Here is a 20094-nt window from a genome sequence, read left to right on the forward strand (position 1 = left end):
GTTTTCTGATGTCCTTCATATGTTAATACATTAGCATACACTAATAGGTTAATAGAGGTGGGGGGTGCAGATCTGGGCAGCTGGCCAGCATTGACTAAATTGGGTAGCCATGCTCATGTACATTCTTAAGCGAAGTAGTCACCCTTCTGTATTTACCTTCCTCAGTCCTTGCATTGTGAATGGAGCCTGCATACAAGCAAGGGCCTGGATGCCTAGAAACTGTGACAGAAGCCACCCTGAAAGGGAAAAATGATCTGGTTTGCAAAAAACATGTAAAATGATCGTTTTGTAGCTATGCATCACAGTCCCAGGGAACCTTGCAGCACCATCTGCTTTTCAACAAATGCCACAAGTTTCTGTCATGAATGAGAGCCCTGATTTGAATGAATTATCAGTTAATGTAGGCACATTTTAATAATATAAAAAAATCTGATGGCAACATACTGTAGAAAGCATGCAAAGAGGTCTCCTAAAACCACAAAGATGTCAGTTTAACTCTTCATTAAAATAAAAGTTCTCATGTGAAGATTATTCGGCTTGGGAAAAGAAAATAGATGAAAAATATTATGTAGGAAAACAAACAGGTACAGAACCCTGTATGTAGAGTATGAAGGGAAGTCATTGTTCAGTGTTAACAAATCTACTTCACTGGGATGATATGAAACTTAATTTTTTTTCAAATTAGTTTGAGGTCTTTAGTTAAAATGTTCTATAAATGCAAACTATTATTATTACTATTTATTATTTCTAATATTTGTAATTAACATTTCCTAAATTCAGTGTGAGTTACTTTAAAAGAATAGTCAACTACAAGAAGTATTTAAATAAAGGGATGCACCACCAATCTGTTCATATAGAATCTTTTTTCTGCCAATAATCACTAGTAGAATATCACTTCATCAAAGTTTTGCAGTGTGTCTGGTGAAGAAACAGTAAAATCTTCCAACTTACAGTACAGTGGCAGTACTCACCAGTTCAGAGAAAGCATTTACAGAAACTTTAAATGTCCATTTCACCCAAGCTCTGAGAAAGAAAAGAGGAACCGACTTCCCACAAACTTGCAGTGCTGACAAGCTTCTCAGTGTCATTTTAAAAAAAGAGGGATCTTTTCAAAAAAGCTGTCTTCTTGCCAAGTGGATGAGTTGGGACAGGGAGACGTTACCCAACCAATTTTTTGCTTCACCTGCTCCAAAGGAGTATACTACCTCTTTAACAGACAGGCTGGAGCCTACAGCTGGGACTGCCTGGGGTGTAATCAAAGAGACCCTGCCTCACCCTACAGCTGGGATATATAAACTCAAAGAGGAAGCTAAAGGCAAGGGAAGTAACAGGTATGTAGGCTGTAATGTTGGAGGTTTTCTGTCAGGCTCTAGGAGACGAGCCTAACCAGAGGTTTTATTTGGGGATTTTAAGTTTGGGAGCTGAACTAAGGTTCTGAGGTGAGGACCTTATGAGCTCTTCATTTGAATTCTCCTATTATGTGTTAAAGAACATGTTGTTTTGTTAGCGTGTGTTTGCTTCTCCTTGCCCTGGGCTGCTAAAGTGAACTTGTTGCTCCCAAGCAGGGGGAATCAATGCAGGACACACCCACAGTACCCCTGCTGGGCGGCAAGGGGCTGTGCAGGGACCTCCGACACCTTTACACCTGCATATAAGCAAAGTTAAGATTAAAATGTATCTACTATGGAGATATTGATATGATCTTGAAGTTGTTATAATGTTACTGTCCTAGCTCTTTAACTTGAGCCTACCAGATCCACTATCTGTCACAATGAAGCAGTGCCTGGGAATGCCAATTCAGTGCTTCAGGACATATTATTTGTTCATAAAGAGTTGGATCCATCTCCCATGAAAAGTCAATGGGAGTCATGCCATCAGCTTCCATGGGAGCAGGAGCAAGCCGAAAGTCTGCTGGGTGCTTTTCAGGGTGTTAATAACATGTTCACTTCACTCACATATTTTTAGAATCTTAGGTTGGCCAGTATTACAACTCACTTGAATTCTGGATGATGTCTAAGATTTTTACATTAGCCAAAAATGTGCTATGTGCTTCATAGGTATGTAAGAATTCAGGTGCCTGGCCAAAATTGCTCACAGGGAACAAAAGTACAGAAAAGGAAAAGGGATGTAACCCAAGATTTACTCTTTTTTTTTTTTTTTTTTTAAATAGGCTGAATAAGGATCTGCAGCAGCAGATGTGTCATAAGATGAATTGCCTCTATGAGAAATTTGTTTGCTGCCCTGCTCTGACCCAGGGCCTGCGCTTACCTAGAACTACTTTGCACAGTTCCTGCCTGAAGGTCTGGGACATAGACTGGGTATTCCCCAACCCAGCCAAGAGTGTGTAGCAAGGCGGTGTGGTGCCCCACCACACCACAGAGGGCCGAGTCCCCTTACAGTTGGTGGAGAATGCAGGCACGAGCCCTTGACCACTGTGAGAAGGGGTCTGGGGGGGGAATGTTCCTCCAAAGGAGTCATGGATATGTCCAAACTTTTTAAGCTCCTGGCGGAGAGCCAGGATCTCCAGCAGGCAGCCCAGCTCCAGCAGCAACAGCAGCTCATCCAGCAGCTGGGGACCCAGTAGCACCAGCTGATTCGAGACCTGGGTGTTCAGAACCAGGAGTTCCAGCGACAATGCATACAGCAGCTAACGACGGCACTGCCGTGCCCCCCAGAGCCCCAGCCGGGAGACGTGGCCGGGTCACCCCGCCCCACTGCGCCTGTTCGGCTAACCAAAATGGGTCCAGAGGATGACCCCGAAGCCTTTTTGGTGACTTTTGAAAGGGTGGCGCAGGTTGCAGGGTGGGCACCCGACCAGTGAGCCACCCTCCTGGCCCCGTATCTGACCGGGACTGCCCAAAGTGTGTACCAGGGGCTATCCATGGAGGATATACCCAGGTAAAGGCAGTGATTCTAGATGCCTTAGATGTCAACCCAGAAACCTTCCAGCAGCGGTTCAGGAGTCTGACCTACCCCATGGGCGCCCAACCCCAGTTGATGGCCCAGGGGCTGAAGGAGCTGTGCAAGCGGTGGCTACAGCCCGAAAGGCAAACCCCAGGTGAGCTCACTGAGCAAATCATCCTGGAACAGTTCGTCCACATCCTCCCGCCACGAGGAGGGGCCTGGGTCCTCCGCCATCGGCCTGCGATGCTAGCAGCCGCCATCGCTCTAATGGAAGATTTCCTTGCAGCTGAAGCCCCAGTGGGACCGGCTATTTGAGCCCACCCACCAGGACCAAGCACCCTAACCTAGAGATGAAGGGGAGTGGTCGGATCAAGCTGCAAAACCCTTTGCAGGGCCAGGAGCCCCAGTATAGACATCCCAAGGGGCTGGTTCAACAAGCCCCTCGTGACCCTGAGACAGGGGTCGGAAAAAACAGCTGAAGCCCCCCAAAGGGCCCTGGGGGAGCATCCGCTCAGCCCGGACAACCGGAGCTCGGGCCCTGTTTCGCCTGTAGGAAATATGGACGCTTGCAACGGGATTGCACCGAGAGGAACTGCAGTTTCGGTCACGTTTGCGTGAGGGAAAACCACGCCCAACGGCCATAGACCACCAAGATTACAGTGCCAGTAGTTGTTAGGGATTTCCCGACCCTGGCCCTGATTGACTCAGGCTGCAGCCAGACCCTAATCCACCAAAGTTTAGGCCTCCCGGCAAACCCCCACCTGGAGACCATCCGGTTGCAGTGTATCCAGGGTGATGTACGGCCCTACACTAGTGCCCAAGTCCGGCTAACAGTGGATGGGGTCACACGGCTGCTGGTGGTTGGCCTGGTGACTAGCCTGTCCTGTGATCCTGGGATGTGATTGGCCAGAGTTCTCAGGGGTCCTTCATTCAAATGCCGACGAAGGCCCCGAGATCACCCCAGCACTAGAAGGAGGCTGCTTTGGCACCCATGGAGAGGAGGGGGAGGAAAGGGACCCCAATGGACAGAGAGGAGAGCCCGAGGACCCTCCGCCAACAAACCTAGGGTTAGCACAGACTTCTGCTGGGACCAAAGGGAGGACCCTACCCTTAGTCGAGCATATGAGCAGCTGGCGGTCATTGATGGGACCCTGATCGATCCGTGCCGGGCAAAGGTGTGGCCCCTTTTCGAGTTACGTCATGACCGTCTCAGGTGGAACGAGATCCCCACACCAGAGAGGTCCAGACCCAACTGCTTGTGCCTCGATGTCACTGACTAGCAGTAATGAAACTCAACCATGACATCCCAGCTGCAGGGCACTTGGGCCATGAAAAGACCGTCACCCGAATTTTGACACTGTTCTTTTGGCCTGTGTGCACCAGGAGGTGAGTAACTACTGTAGTTCCTGTACAGAATGTCAGCTGGCTGCTCCCGCACAGACGCCCAAGGCCCCAGTGATTCCCATGTCCATTGTAGAAACACTATTTGAGCAAGCGGCCACGGACTTGGTGGGCCCCCTCCCGAAAAGTATGGCTGGGTTTCAGTATGTGTTGGTCAGCGTGGATTATGCCACCTGTTTTCCCCGAAGCTGCCCCGCTACGGAGCATCACCACCAGAACCATCACTGATGAGCTCATGAAGGTCTTTGCCCGGGTGGGCTTACCCCGGGAACTCCTTACTGACCAGGGCACCAACTTCACCTACAGACTGCAACCTCCTGGGGATCAAGCAGCTATGCACCTCCATCTACCACCTGCACAGCACTTCTTTGAGGTTCAACCATATCCTCAAAGAAGTGCTGTGCAAATTTCCCCCAGAGGACCTATGCCGATGGGATCAGCTGCTCCCACCTTTGCTTCTGGCCGTCCGTGAGGTACCCCAATCTTCCACAAAATTTTCCCCTTTTGAGCTATTGTATGGACGTCGCCCAAGGGGGCTACTGGACCTCATGAAGGAGACATGGGAGCAAGCCCCGTCACCAACCCAGGGCCTTCTGAAGTATGTCTTCCAGCTTCAGGAATGCCTCACTCAGAGAGGAGCTCTAGCTCGGGAGAACTTGAAGGTGGCTCAGGAAGCTCAGGCTGAAACATACAACCGGGAGACCCGGGTCCGCGATTTCAAACCCAGCAATCGGGTTCTGCTCATACTGCCCCCCTAGCGAATCAAAACTACTGGCCCGTTGTCAGGGGCCATATGAGGCGGTCCGAAAGGTTGGACCGGTCACCTATGAGATTAACCAGCCTGACTGTTGCAAGAAAACTCAACGATACCATATTAACCTCCTGAAGGCCTGGCCAGAAAAGAGGGCCTTTTAATTAACCCATGCCCCCCGGAGCCCGAATTGGGCCCCCAAGTACCCCTGACCAAGGACTCCATGGTGCCCCAACTCAGAGAAACCCTGACCAAGGAGCAACGTAAGCAGACCCAGTGCCTCCTGCAGGCATTCCCCAGAACTTTCACCGCGCAGCTGGGCCACACGACCCTCATTCACCATACCATTCGGACGGAGCCTGGAGTGGTGATCCAGGAGTCAAACAGGCCCTTGCCAAACCGCATGCTGCAAGTTGTTGAGGAGGAAGTCCAAGCTATGCTAGCCTTGGGGGTCATTGAAACATCATAAAGTGAGTGCCGCGTACCTGGATGATGTCGTCATTTACAGCTGCCAGTGGGAGAACCACCTGGAATGGGTAGCTGCGGTCCTGAGGTCCCTGCGGGCAGCAGGATTAACTGCCAATCCAAAAAATGCCGCATTGGATGGCAAGAGACCACCTACCTGGGATACACTATCAGGAGGGGACAGGTGAGACCCCTTGTGGGAAAGGTTGAGGCCCTGGCGGCCTGCCCACTACCCACCACGAAGCACCAAGTGCGCCAGTTCCTGGGACTTGCAGGCTACTACTGGTGGTTTATTCCCAGTTTCGCATCTATCACAGCCCCTTTAACCTGACTTTTGACCAAAGACAGCCCCCGACGTATAGTGTGCACCCCGGAGTGCGAGGATGCCTTCCAGGCACTCAAAGACATGAGCTCACCCTATACAGCCCCAACTTTAACTGGCAGTTCATCCTCCAGATGGACACCTCGGAGGTAGGACTTGGGGCCATCCTGTCCCAGGAGGTGGATGGAGAAGAAACCTGGTCTTATACCTCAGTCGAAAATTGTTTCCACAAGAGAGGAACTACACGGTGATAGAGAAGGAGGCCCTGGCAGTGAAATGGGCCTGTGACACATTGCGTTACTACCTCCTTGGGGCCCTGTTCATGCTGGTCACTGACCACGCCGCACTTCAATGGTTGGCCAAAATGAAAAATAATATGAGACTAACATGCTGGTACCTGACACTGCAGCCCTATGCTTTTACTGTCCGCCATAGGGCAGGTAAGGACCACGTGAATGCAGACTTCTTGTCCCACCTGGGAGATTTGGAAGGGTCTGGCCCTGATGAGCGGGAGCCAGACTTGGGGAGGGGTAGTGAGGTAGTGTGGTGCCCCACCACCCTGCAGAGGGAAGAACCTGCCCAGACACCAAAGTGGGCGGAGCCAGTGGATCCTGCACCCGCTCCCCAGAGGTCAAGGCACAGGACAGGAAGTATAAAAGCCCAACCCCGGAGCTCACTTGGGCCGCAGCCGCCGGAGAGGCCAGACGCCTGTGGCCTGGCTTCGGCTTGGGAGACGCTGGCAATCCACAGTGAAGCCAAGGACTGGCCAGACCGGCCAATGCCTAATGCCAACCAGTGCACGGAGGAGCTGCCCAGCATACCCCTCGCCAGCTACCCAGAGGAAGCCATGGTGCTGGAACCCTCTGAGGACACCACCCTGACCCCGTACCCTAGGAGGGGAGTACAAAAGTACTCCGGGGGCAGCTGACCCTCATCTGGCTGCAGCACTGCCAGAGCCAATGTCAGTGTGTTGCGGCCAGGATCCCCACTGACTCAGCAGCAGGTCTTCTACTGCTGCTAGGGCCCCGGGGTAGGATGTAGTGGAGTGGGTGGGCCTGCGTCCCCCCTGCCACCGAACTCGTGGGTGGCCGTCTCCCCCTCTCCGTGGTTGCTCAAAGCCAGGAGCCTGGGGTTTGCTGTTGAACTATTTGCTCAGTCCCTGCCTGAGGGCCTGAGCTTCTGACTGTTTGTTTGCTGCCCTGCCCTGACCCAGAACTATTTTTGCACAGTCCCTGCCTAAAGGTCTGAGAGACAGGGTTGCCAAAATTTTAATTAACTTTAAATTTTGGATTAACTTTAGAATTATCTTGCAAGGAAAGGTATGGCCGCAGAATATTAGTTTACCACCATGAGAAGAACTAAGGAATAAGAAAGAGTTGGAGTTTAGAGGGATGAAGAGAGGACAGATGTGCATAGCATGGGTGTCCTGAAGATGAGACATCCTACTAAGGTTTCTTTGAAGGGAAATCCCTTAAGTATCTATTCCTTTAAACAACTATGGCATAATTACATCAAAATATGAATCCTTCTATCTAAATGTCTGCTATTAAAGTATTATCTAGATATTCTAGAGGATAAACTTTCAAGAGATGCTACTAATCATAGAATCAGTGTCAAGGAATATATAGATCTATCCTGCACAGCTTATCCTCATGTCATGTCAAAAATTTAGATGAAGCGCAGACCAGACACGAGAGCGATAATGATGAGAGAGGTGGTTTCTGCTCCCTCTTTTGAGGGGTTGCCTTTTGTCACTGAGGATCACATTTTAAAGGACTTTTGGATCCTTGATTATACCTGCAGTCCCAGGTAGCAGCAGTGGCCAATAGGTGTTTTGTTTTTAACTATCATCTGTGTCTGCTGAGGAAGTTGCAGCTCTTCTTCCTTGATGCAGCCATCCTCACAGTTATTCATGTCTGGGACTTTCAGATTAAATATTATATGCACTCTGCCCTGAAGACAACTCATGGACTTCAGCTTGTGCTGCTCACTTAACAGTGCCAGCCATGTATAGTGTATTTTATTTATTCTCCCCAGACTATAACAACTTTTAACTTACTCTTGGGTGCAATTCAAGGTGAAGACTTTTGATCTATAGGTCCTGGAGGTGGCCCCTCTCTCTCTGCACTATTTTAGTGATTGAGATCAGTTAGGATGTATCTCCAGACAGTCCCCAGAATTGATCTAGAAATATTAGAGATAAGGTATTCTTAGAAATGGTCCCTCGATTCCGGAGTATGCTCACCTTGTTGATAAACCAAAGCCAAGTCTGAATTCTGGGGCATGGTGAAAAGTCCAACTTTTCTTTCAGTCTTTCATTTAATTTTTCTGAGGTTGAAGATGGTTCTGAGGTTCTGAGATGAGTTGAGCTTTCTGAGGAGTGGAGGGATTCCTGTAATTCACATTGAACAATGTATTATTTTGTTAGGTCTTAAACTTTTAAATTAACTAGAACATAAATGGCTGCAGTCTCATTTTATCAGAATAAATAGATTTAAGAAAGATGCCTCTAATGAAAATTTTCTAAAGAATCCTGGAATTTACAGTGAACTTAAAAACTTCAATGTGTCCCATAATGAGTGTTTGATATCAATAAAACTGTTTGGCTAGGACTGAACAGCCAGGAAAAATGTTTGTTTTCATGTCAGGAAGGCAATCTTCTCCCTTTTTTTTTTTTTTTTTATTTTTTTCTTTGTGCTCTGATTTAGAGTAGTAGTAATTATATACATATCTGACAGTAATTAAGGGTGAAAACTGGATGAATAGATAAATACTGAAATACCTTCTCTACATCTTAGATGTTCAAGATCTTGGAATAATCTCTGTTCTGCTAGCATGTCTCAGCAGGGTATATTTTATTATTACAAGAAGTCTTTAACAAGAAGTCTGACTCTTTTTTTACATGTGACTCCAGACATAAAATCTGACAAATTGGAGAACACTAGAAAACCAAACCTAGCAGACTGGAATATGCAACCTTCAAAAACAAAACTTGTGGCTACAATAAATAGTATAATATATCTAAGCTTTGCAGTATTTTCAATAAAAAGAATAATTTGCTCTCTGCTGAACATAGAACTAACGGAAAATCAAATTAGACCAAATAACATCAGTATCCTTGAGCTGCCAAGAGGTGTAGAGGGAGATAATCTGTTTTTTGGACGTTCACATCTAAAAAATACTTCATCTCAATGTCATAAACTACTCTTTATGCAATGAAAGAGCCCTACAATTTTCAGAGGAGGAAAAAATAGACAGGAAAATAGTGGAAGCAAGAGCACTATTCTACATAGAATCTCAGATGTAAAAGATGAGGAAGAGGGACATTTGGGGTGATGCAAAAGCAAAGGGAGTTGTAATTCAAAGAGATGTGGATTCTCTTTATAACTAGATCCATGCCTCTATACACAACTGAAAAGGAGAGTTTTTTGTTCCTATCTAGCATAGTCTTTATGGAAAAGAACAAGAGGTGTTAAATTATACTCTTCCCCCCCTCCCACCCCACCCCCGCATCCATGTTCTTTGTGCATGGACTGAGAGAGATTTTATATCATAGCCCAGATTAAGAGCCAGTGGTACAAAGGAGCTACGAAGCTGCCCTGAGCTGAGGAATCCTCAGATGGTGTAGAGCTGTCATAGCTGGCTCTACACCACCCCCTTCTGGACACTCCGTTGATGCGGTTCAAATACAAGACAGGACAAGCTTTAAGCAAGCAAGCAGGCTGGTCTGCCGACGGGCTGGTCTGCCTGTCAGCTTTTCCACCCTCTCCTTTATTTCTCTCTCTCCCCCCGCGCATTACATACTCCAACAGATAAAAGGAATACACGGGCTTTGTATAATATTCTTATTTACCAATTTCTACCTACGGCATTCCTTGCTCTCGGGCCTTGAGCCCAGTCCTGGGAGGCTTCCCCACGGTTCATGTCATCTGGGCGAGATTCCAAGGTTCATGCCCTTGAGAGGAGCCGTGTGTGCACTGCTCCTACACAACACTCCAGGTGTGCCCTGAATGTTGCCAAGTGCATGAACCTTGCATGAATGCTACACTCCACTCTTTTGTGTGAGGGATGTACCAGGGGGACTGAGGTTGCAAACCAGTGTAATGTATAGCAGCAGTGAGGTTGCTCTACACTAGGGTCCAAGAGCAGACATAGTTTACAACTACCTTTTTTGCCCTCTACCCCAATCCTTTGCAAACTGTACTGAGTGATCAGTTTTCTTTCTGGATTCTCACTCACACTCACACTGCATTGCTGTATGACTAGTTGAATATACTTCACTTCCTTAATTTCTAAACTGTGCCCTCAGACATATTTCATATTCCATATTTCTATCTCTATAGACATTCTGCTCTCACTTTTACATGACAATTAAGGGTGTTTCTTTAAAAAGGCAGAGGCCTGAATAAGCAATCAATACTGTTTATATAAGATATTGACTCTATAAATATATAGATATAATTCAACTTTGGATAGTACAATGTAAACTTTAAGCATTTTTCCTTTTTCAACATTGGATCAGTTTAAAAAATAATAAGGTGGATTAAGAGAGACATACATAGGCAGGCATCTCAGTGCAGCTCAAAGCTTAACAGAATGGATCCAAGGGTAGATACAGAATCACAATTTTAAGGGATGGCATATGTTGAGGGGCAAATTAATTATAGGGCAATAACTGTCTAGAATCTGCTGGCACCTGACTAGCTGTCCATGCTCACTGCCCATTCCTCAGGCTCATTGGCTGTGCCTGCATAGCAGGAGAGGCAGCTGAGAATGGTACAGATGGAGAGTGCATCCTGCCTCCCCATACAGTCCTGGCAACAGCAGTGGCTGAAGAAACTGGGAGGAGGTGGGGCTGAGCAAGCTGCAGGTGACCCCACTCCTCAAGCATCCAAACCAATGGCACACTCTCAGCCTTACAAGAGTGCAGTGTGTGTAATTTGAATGAGGGGGAGGGGAGGCATGTGTGCATGTCTGAATGAATGTTAAAAGATGTAAGCCGGGATTTTCACTTCCCTTGAATACCTTATCCAACCTTATGGACAATGAAGATGAATACTGACCATAGCTTAACATTTCTCAGTAGAAGAATTAAGAAGTCAGGGAGTCTTGAAATTGCCACTTTTTAAATCCTGCCTTGACTACTGCAACATCCTTCTGTCTGGATTCCCAAATACACACAATATCCCTGTCAGTGCATAAAAGTTGATGCCTCTAAATTCATCTACTTTGTCTATAGGATTCCTGATTTGAATCCCTCTGCTCACTCTACCTCTATCACATTTAAGCTTTTATCTTCAAAGATCTATATAACTCTGCCCCACTCTACGTAACCTCCCTTGTTAAACTTCATGTTGCCCCCATCCCCTCTGCTCTGCCAGGGCTCCCAGCTTTATCTGCCCATTTGTCAGTTTCTCACAGTAATCCCTGTGCCTTCTTCCACATTGCTTCCTATGCATGATGTAACATCTCTGACTTCACCAGAAAAGGCCCTTTCCTGTGTACATTTAAGTACCTTTCAACAGTCTAATTTCTACCACGATGCTTAAAGTGAGTCATATTTACTTGCATATAATTTGCCTATGGTTGTTTCAATTCTTTCCCCTAACCTCTGTCTACTTATCTGTACTTAGCTTGTGAGCTTGTTGGATCAGGACTCATCCTTCTTGAGTGTTTGGAAAGCACTACACACACAGTGGATGCCTCTGTAAAATAACAGTAATAATAATTAGAAAAACACAAAAGTTGACGCATGCATTAGATATACGTCCTCTGAGAATAGAAGGTGAGACCATTTATTTTTGTGTTCTACTTTCTGAGCCTTGAGAGCATTAAAATTCATGCTGCGTGGTTGTCTTTAACTGGATCTGAATAACTTTCTTTCATTTCCTCTTCATCCCTGAAATAGGCTATTTAATATTAAAGCTTTTACCTCTTATGCTTCCCTGCAGAAAGTGTGTAATTCCACTGGTTCACAGAGGTTAGGTTCCAAATAACTCAATAGTCCTCTGAAAGAACATATCAAGTTTTGACACATTTTTCACATTCTGGTGGTGGTGGTTGTTGTTTGTTGTTATATTATTACATTATTTACTAAGACCTTGATCCTGCAAAGCACTTGAATGCATGTCTAACTTTAAACACACCAGTAGTTTCAGTGACTTCAATGGAACTACTCATGTGCTTGAAGTTAAGGACATGCTTAGGTACTTCACTGCACTGGGTCCAAAGTGCTCAGCAATTTTCAGGATTGAGTCCTTAAATCACAGAAATTAATTTCTTCATTGCTGTCCAGTATCTATTTCTCCTGAACCCCAAGGATGGAGACTTGGTATTATTTCATGTTTCTTTGCTGCCACAAAAATACAATTTAGCATAGTTAATCCCTGAGCCTGTAGACATTTATGCATGTACTTAAATTTACTCCCAGGAATAGTCTTCACTTACTTCAGTGGCACTACTCACATGGGTAAAACTACTCCCTTGTGAGAGTGTTGGAGGATTGGAGATTAATTTGAAATGAGTCTGAACAATCCATTTTCAATTAGACTGATAAAGTTTGCATTGTGTTAGTCAATATTACACCTGTCATCAGCCTCACTAACAAGTAAGGTTTTTTTCAGATATTCAGACATGCAGAAGAATTTGGCACAGGGTAAACAAGTCCAAATGTGCATGATAATGTCATTGGTCTAAAATGTACCATGTCTGGCACAGCTGTCCAAGGAGGACCCACTCGTGATCTCTGATATTCGGACAACTATAATAACCATAAGCCACAATTATATAACTCCATTCATTCTGAAGGATCATACAGCTTGCTCCTGCTCCCATTGAAGGCAGTGAGAGCAGGAGCAGGCCCACAAAGTGTTTTACAGACATATTTACAAATACACAGCCTCATTGTGAAACAGTTCAGGTTGCTGCACGCATCACATGCCTATATACCTGACACAAAACCAAAGCAATGAAATGTTAACTTACTAGCAGTAAATTCCCTCTTCTTCTTACACACAGGCAAACACCCTTACTGCAACTACCATACACATGGCCCACACATCACAGCTTTACCCGTCTTCTAGCAATGCCATCTTTCTATCACCCACTTTACAAAATTACCCTCTCCAAGTGAATGAGAATACCTTTCAAGATTCTGTTTTGCTTACCCCCTTTACCACACTACCCTCCTCCCCCAAAATTATCAGTTGTTGACATTGGGATACACAGAAACATCGTTTCACAGACCCTCTACCAAAAGCTATGGGCAGCTCTTAAGCCTCTTCTCAGTGGCACACTTAGCAGGAAAACTAGTGGGTCTCATAGAAGCTCATGGCTTGTTCTGTTCCCCATTGATTATATAATTTTCTGCCAGAATACCTAAGTAAATGGAGAGCATTTCCACCATTCCGAATCTGGGTGATATGTTGTGCCATTGACACAATTTTATAGTAGATTTCTATTAATATGGTGGACGCAGCTACTCTTTTTTCCAAATCTATGATCAGAGCTCCCACTGAAATGTCTCATTCTGGGGATATCTGCCAGAGTTTCATAAGTTTACTTTTTTTAGTTTTTCCCCAAACTGAAATTAATCATATAAGTACTTAAAATCTAACTTGTTCTAGAACTCCATGTACATTAGTGATTCAAAGACCAGGGGCATACTGCCAAAGCTTCAAATAACAGGAGAAGAGTAAAGATTGCAAATCACACTTTGTGTTTCATCAAATTGCAAACAGCTATAATCTCTGAAGTTATACAGCAGAGTAGCCCTTACTAGTTCTGATGGGGACCAGAGAGGGGGAAATATGGTAAGCCCCATCTTGTGTCCCATACTGTGTCCCAGATGTTAAGGGAGAAGACAAACAAAGTATGCTTATAGAATTGTTAAAGCTTGTGAAAAATACATCCAGACACATCATTTGTTCTGTCTGCACACAATGTTTACCCAATGTGGGATGCGTGTGTATTTGACAACCATAGGTGCAACAGACATATGTTGCCAAATAACATTTTCTGATAAATGCCTGTGTGAGCTTGCCATCTGCCATTAGTTCTTGGTGGTTTTCTTAACTATAGAGATGCATTCATTTTGATTGAAAGTGCTTCATAAATATGCTGAAGAACAAGAATGGAGTGAGTTAAGAATAAACAGTTAATCCCATCCACCTTATATCTGTCTCCCACCCAAAACTGGAGTGGAAGCAGCAGGTGGGGGACCCTCCCCCTTCTCCCGTCCCATCTGTAAACAGGAATGGCAATGCCAGCTCAAGTCTCTTGAGCTTGTGGGACTGTGGCAGAGCTCCTGTGGAGAGCATTCCCATCTGGTGGCTTTCTGGCACTGCAGCAGACTGCCTCCTGGTGTAGACACTCTGCTCTTCATGAGTATCAGGCTGCGTGTGATGATGTCACTGACATTTTCATATAACAACTTGTGAGCCCCGAGTTGAGGGACCAGGCCTGGGAGTATAGTGCCTGGTGGTGAATCTGGCCCTGGGTATCTGTATTCACTGTTCATGTCGTATACCAGAATACTGTCCAATGCTTTACTTTACTAATTATGCTTTGTCCTTTCCAGACAATGCAAAAGTTTGAAGAAGGAGACAAAGTGGAAATGCGAACAGGCAGGAATTTAAACTGATCAGTTGTTGTGGTTCTGTTGCATGTAACAGAAATGAGAAATGTAGAAGGCTGATCCTGGCTAATTTACATTAGTTTTATAGCAAACTGTGCAAGCAAACTTAGAACAGCTTGTTTTATTATCACTTCGTATTAGCCCATTTAGCCTTCAGAGATTACTGAATGACTGTCTTGTGTTGTCCCCCCACATCTAGTGTGATATGGGTTATGTGTATATTTGTGTGCTTCCCTGGGTATTTGTCCATGTACTGCTAGCACCTGTACCCCATGCCCACACATGTGCTATGCACAGGCATGTACCCACATCCACACTCCCCCTTTTCAGTATGCAATGGTAGAATTACCATTTCAGGGACAGTATCCCAGCATCCTGTGTGTCACAGGAGACACTGTGGGAACAGCCTTGCTGTGTGTTGGTGGAACTGTACACCACGTTCACATATTTGGCAATGGCAGCTCCCAGTCGTCTTTTCCTTCTGTCCAACAGTGTTGAAGACATGGAGCAAGTTCATGATGATATGGTTCTCCTCCTGCTACTGCTCAAGGGACATATACTCATGCAGTCCAATACTGGATGGAATGGTGTTTCTGTTCCCACAGTTATTTTGGGGGATCCCAAGTACCTGCTTCTCGTGTAGCTCATGAGATCCCAACATCGCTGACCCAAGAAAAAGGCAATTCAACTGTAGACTTCATGGCTGCAAAGTGGTGATGGAATGTGCCTTTGGATGTCTGGAAGCTTGTTGGCAAGGCCTGCAGCCCCGCAGTTCGTGTTATCATAATGTGCTATGCTTTGCACAACATATATGAGGCTAAAAGGGAATACTTCCAGAATGAGTGGGGACAGCACAGATCGAGCTTTCAAAACCTGTACAGGCTGCTGGATCCTATCCATGTGCATGTTGCTCCTGTTTCCTGGCAGACCAGGGAAATCTGTGATACTCTTTGCTCACACATTATGGATGAGTATGGAGCCAAAAGGTGGGCTAGGACTGTGCCGAGGGACACTATTGTGATGCTATGGTGCTGCTGGAAAAGTTCAATAGAGCATTGCCATGTACCTTGATGGGTTTTGACCCCCCTGCAGCTGATGCACTAACTGAAAGCAGACATCATTTGGAGAACATAGCAGTGTTCAAGTTACAGGAATGGAAAAGAGAATGGTCACCCCTGTAAGTATTGTTGAGTGGAGGGGCATGAAGGTGGACCAAGCACATATGCCCTACTGTGAAACCTGAAGAACCATCTTGCATTTCTGCTACACCAAAAACTTGCTAAATTATGCTCACGAGACTGGGAGGCAATTTGAAAGGAAATTGACTGAATTCTAAGCCAGTGGATGTGGTTCCCATGGAAGAGGAGTGGAGAACCATAGAAAACATCCACCCAGCCGTTAGCTGCTTTGCTTTGCCAGAAAGTCCAGCTCCTGTGTCCAGCAAATATCCCTGACAGGAACAGGGAAACAGTCATACTGCGAATGTATTTTCTTCCCTGAACTTTTGGATTAACATTGCAAACCAGTCACCTCTCTAACACTAAGGAGCACAGCACTGTGTTTGTGCAACCACCAGAGTGGATGCTTCCCCCACCCCCACTTTTCTTGGCTTCTGTAGTGGAGCTCAGAGGACAGACACAAGGGACTGGGAATGGTAATAAACATTTGAAATGGTCACAGGGAGAATGGATTGCTTAGATGTTCTTCTAACAAAATCATTCCCTTTCTCTTCCTGGACCGAGGCGGGCCTGCATACAAGCATCCAACCATCCCCACCCTCATGTGGCTAGCATTTATAAGGGGAAAATGGGCAAAGATGTCCCCACCACCACATGTCCCCACCACCCAAGTGTTATAAAACTCTTTTTCTCACACTGACCATTTCAGAACCCACCCGCACCCTCTAAGGCTGAATACACTTTCAGTCCTTAGACAAAACTCTTATTGAAGGGTTTGGTCCATAAAAGATACATGCATGCACCTATGCTTCCAAATCTATTCATCATGGTTTATATAAACTTGTTTTAAAAAAATCAAACACTAGACTCCTTAAATGGCTCTTTTGCCCTCTTAAAGATTTGAAATCAAATTTCATAAATGCCGTGTAGAACGGCATTTCAGTGGTACAAGGTTTTGTTTTGTTGTTTTTAATTCTCTTCCCATTTCTAATAAGTGGTTTGACCCATTTCTTAACCTGCTGTAATGAAAAGCTTTCCTGTAGAATGCCAAGATGAATTCCCCAAATTTCCATTCATAGGCAATTCCATTCCACATTTTGAATGTCTCATATCAACCTTTTATCCATCCCCACTGCTGTATTTTGACATATTTCTGTTAAGGTTTTGATGTATATTTTGGTCTAACTACATATTTGTTAAAAGGTGACCTTTTGATTTGATTGTTTGGCTGACTTCAGTGCTAATAAGCTGAAGGATGAGATGTCTAATGAATCCAGTGTATAGAAATAATGATAGATGACTTATTTGGAATTCTACAGACACAGCACTGCCAAGCATGCTAAGTCTCTGGAACTGAACCAATCTTATAGCAGGAAGTTTTATTGATTACCTGGAGACAGGGCACATTTTAATCATTTTTACAGCACTACTGCCTGAGGTACAAAAATCTATTAAACAAGGATTATAAACTTTGTTTTAAACTGGATCCTAAATTGTTTCTTGATGTACAGTCAACAGCAACTCTGTAAGATCAATCACCGTTACTAAAGCATATTAAAATCAACATGTTTAATTTTAATTGCTCATACACCTGACCCTCTGTGAGGCAGCTGTTCATAAAGCTAAATTACTTTTCTCCCATACAGGAGTTTCATTTCACTTCATGCTGGACATTTTTTTTTTTTTTCTGTCCACTAACCAGCCCCGTTCTTCACTCTCCTTCAGTTTTCTCTCCCTCCCTCCCTGTTCCTTGGCCACAATTCCCTTATCTCTTCAGCTAATTTTCTCTCCCTCTGCCTCTCATCCTCATTAGCAGATTCTGCATCCTTGCCAATAAGTCAACTTTAATAAAGCGATGGATTATTTTAATTATTGTTTTAAAGTTACAGGCCTGCAGCTCTTTAGGAATCTCTGTTAACCTATGCAACATTTGTGATTATGCTTGCAGACTCTTAATCAGATCATAAAAGCTACTGCCTGAATTGATGAGTGTATTATGAAAAAGTACATATATTTCAAACTTCTATTATATTTTCTGTTTAGATATATAACTTTTAGTGTCCCGTGCTCTGGCTTTTCCTAAGGGATTTCCAAAGCAATTTTTCAATTTAATCCCTGTTTTTGTATCTTCCTTTCAGCCATTTCTTTTTATGACAGTGGGAGATCCTAGGCTGGTTCATTTCACTAACATGGGACTAGAAAAGCAATAAATATGATCCTTTCCTCCTTATGCCTAAAGTGAGTCATGGCCTAGTGATCTTACCACCACATCCCTGAAAATCAGGAAGTCATGAGTTCCATGCCTACTGATCCTCTATGAGTGTGAGTACATTATTTAATATCTCTCCTGCCACTATTTCACCATCTATACAATGGGCTTATGAATTCTTACCTACCATACAAGGCAACGCACCCAGTAAGATGCTGATCACTTGCTAGAAATTACTGGGTGCTCTCAATTTCCAGTGACTGTTGACAGTGCTCAGTGTCTTCCAGGAGCCTTTCATCAGGCTGAATATGTGCTGTAGGGACTGACTAGTTACTATTTGTAATGTCTGTAGAGCATTATGGAGTGCTAAACAGTATTGTCTCTCAACATGTAACATATGGAACTATATAATAGAGAATAGTACATTTATATCAGTATACAGTGCCTCGCACAATGGGACCTCTAGGCACTACTGCAATACACAGATATACAAATAACTGATAGTATTTATTATTTATTTGTATAGTGGTAACATCTAAGGGCCCCAATCATGGATCCAGTCCCCTTTCTGTGAGGCTCTGTACAAAGACAGAACAAGAAGACAGTCCTTGCCCTTGCTTTAAGTAGAAGATGAGACAATAAGGGGATGTAACAACCAGAAAGAGAAGCACAAAGTAACAGTGAGACAATACTAGAAAACCTAAGCAATGGTCACAGCACACCCGATCCCTAGCTATTGTGGAGGTTTTGGAAGGCATCACAGCAAAGGAAAGTTTTAAGGAGGCATTTGAAGGAGAAAAGTGAGGTGGCTTAACAGATGTTTATGGAAAGCTCCAAGCATACATAGGGGGTGGCATGAGAGAGAACATGAAGGTGTTTGTTTGAAAATTTAACACATGGAGTGTGAAGATTGGCATCATTAGTAGAGGAGAAGTAGGAGTCAGTTTGATAGCATATAAAATAATCATAATATAAAATTGTTAAATAAATCTATGGAATTATACAGCATTGATAGAATCATGTAGAATAAAATCTAGAATTTTATCAAAAAATCTATCACCATAATCCTATTTTGTATGAAATTATGTAGGATTCCAAAATAATCTCTATAGATCCCTGTTGGTTTAATCCCCATCAAATTATACAGGGTTTTTTCCATAAAGATAGTCTCCTGCGGTTTCATTTCTTACAACTTAAGTTCATACAGGGCTCATCTCGGTTTCTTCCTTGCATCTCATTTTTCCTGTACATTTACTGTTTCTCAACAGCTTTTTAAAATGCAGTCAAATGCATTCAACATGATGCCCTCCAACTGGCGCAGTGGACAAAGTGTGTATATATGCTGCTGCCCTGATGTGGTAGTGTGAAGTTTGACAGAGCCTCGAAATGTTTAAATCTCTTTTCATTTTTCAGACATCTATTTATCATTATTTACTCCTGCTCTGGCTATTCTCAGATGCCACTGAGTAATGCTGGAAACACTAGAAAAGTGCTATTAAACCAAACTAAGTTCTTTTATTGGAATCCTAATACAGTAGAACCTCAGAGTTGCAAACACCTCAGGAATGGAGTTTGCTCATAACGCTGAAATGTTTTTAACTCTGATCAAAACATTATGGTTGTTCTTTCAAAGTTTGGATTTCTTCCAAAATTTGGAAGACTCCTGACTTTTGCTAATGCCAGTTTCAAAGTTATGATATAATACTGATTTCCCACTCACTCTCATTCTCACACAGGCAAAGACAGACAACTATAATGCTGTCGGCAAGTGGACATCAGTACTACTTAAACTATTTTGCCCTTGTCTGCTCAGTTCCCTGCCGGCCAATGACTTAGTCAAGCATATAATAACCAGAATCCTAGTGAATTGGAACCTCCTGCTTCAGTTTGGCATTTTGGCAAGCAGTTGATCTTCTACAGCGTCTACAGAATTTTTCCTTTGATAGAGTGCCTAAGATTAAACAATGATTTAAGCAAGGTTATCTTCTCTTTTGGACTCTGTTTAATAAAAGGGTAAATATCCACAAAATGTATGACCTCCTTAATACCTATCTCCCAGTGTACTTACTTAGTTTGGTTTTTTCAGGCTTCTAACACAATGCTTTATATATCTTGAGACTATACACTCAACTCTTGTGCACCAATGTCAGTCTGGAGTGAATCCGTTGAAATTGTGGAGTTACAGCCATTTAAATGAGGTCAGAATCGGACCCTATATGTTGTGGATGT

General features: G+C 44.2%; 1 long non-coding RNA gene across 1 annotated transcript; it reads left to right on the top strand.

Annotated features, from left to right (window-relative positions):
- Window positions 1-1328: 1328 nt before the first annotated feature.
- Window positions 1329-19721, top strand: LOC122465485. The gene is made up of 3 exons (XR_006290382.1): window positions 1329-1439; window positions 17795-17978; window positions 19602-19721. It is a non-coding gene; the product is annotated as an uncharacterized LOC122465485 (long non-coding RNA).
- The last annotated feature ends 373 nt before the right edge of the window (window positions 19722-20094 follow it).

This window comes from Chelonia mydas, chromosome 4, assembly GCF_015237465.2.
Source record: "Chelonia mydas isolate rCheMyd1 chromosome 4, rCheMyd1.pri.v2, whole genome shotgun sequence".
Taxonomy (NCBI): Eukaryota; Metazoa; Chordata; order Testudines; family Cheloniidae; genus Chelonia; species Chelonia mydas.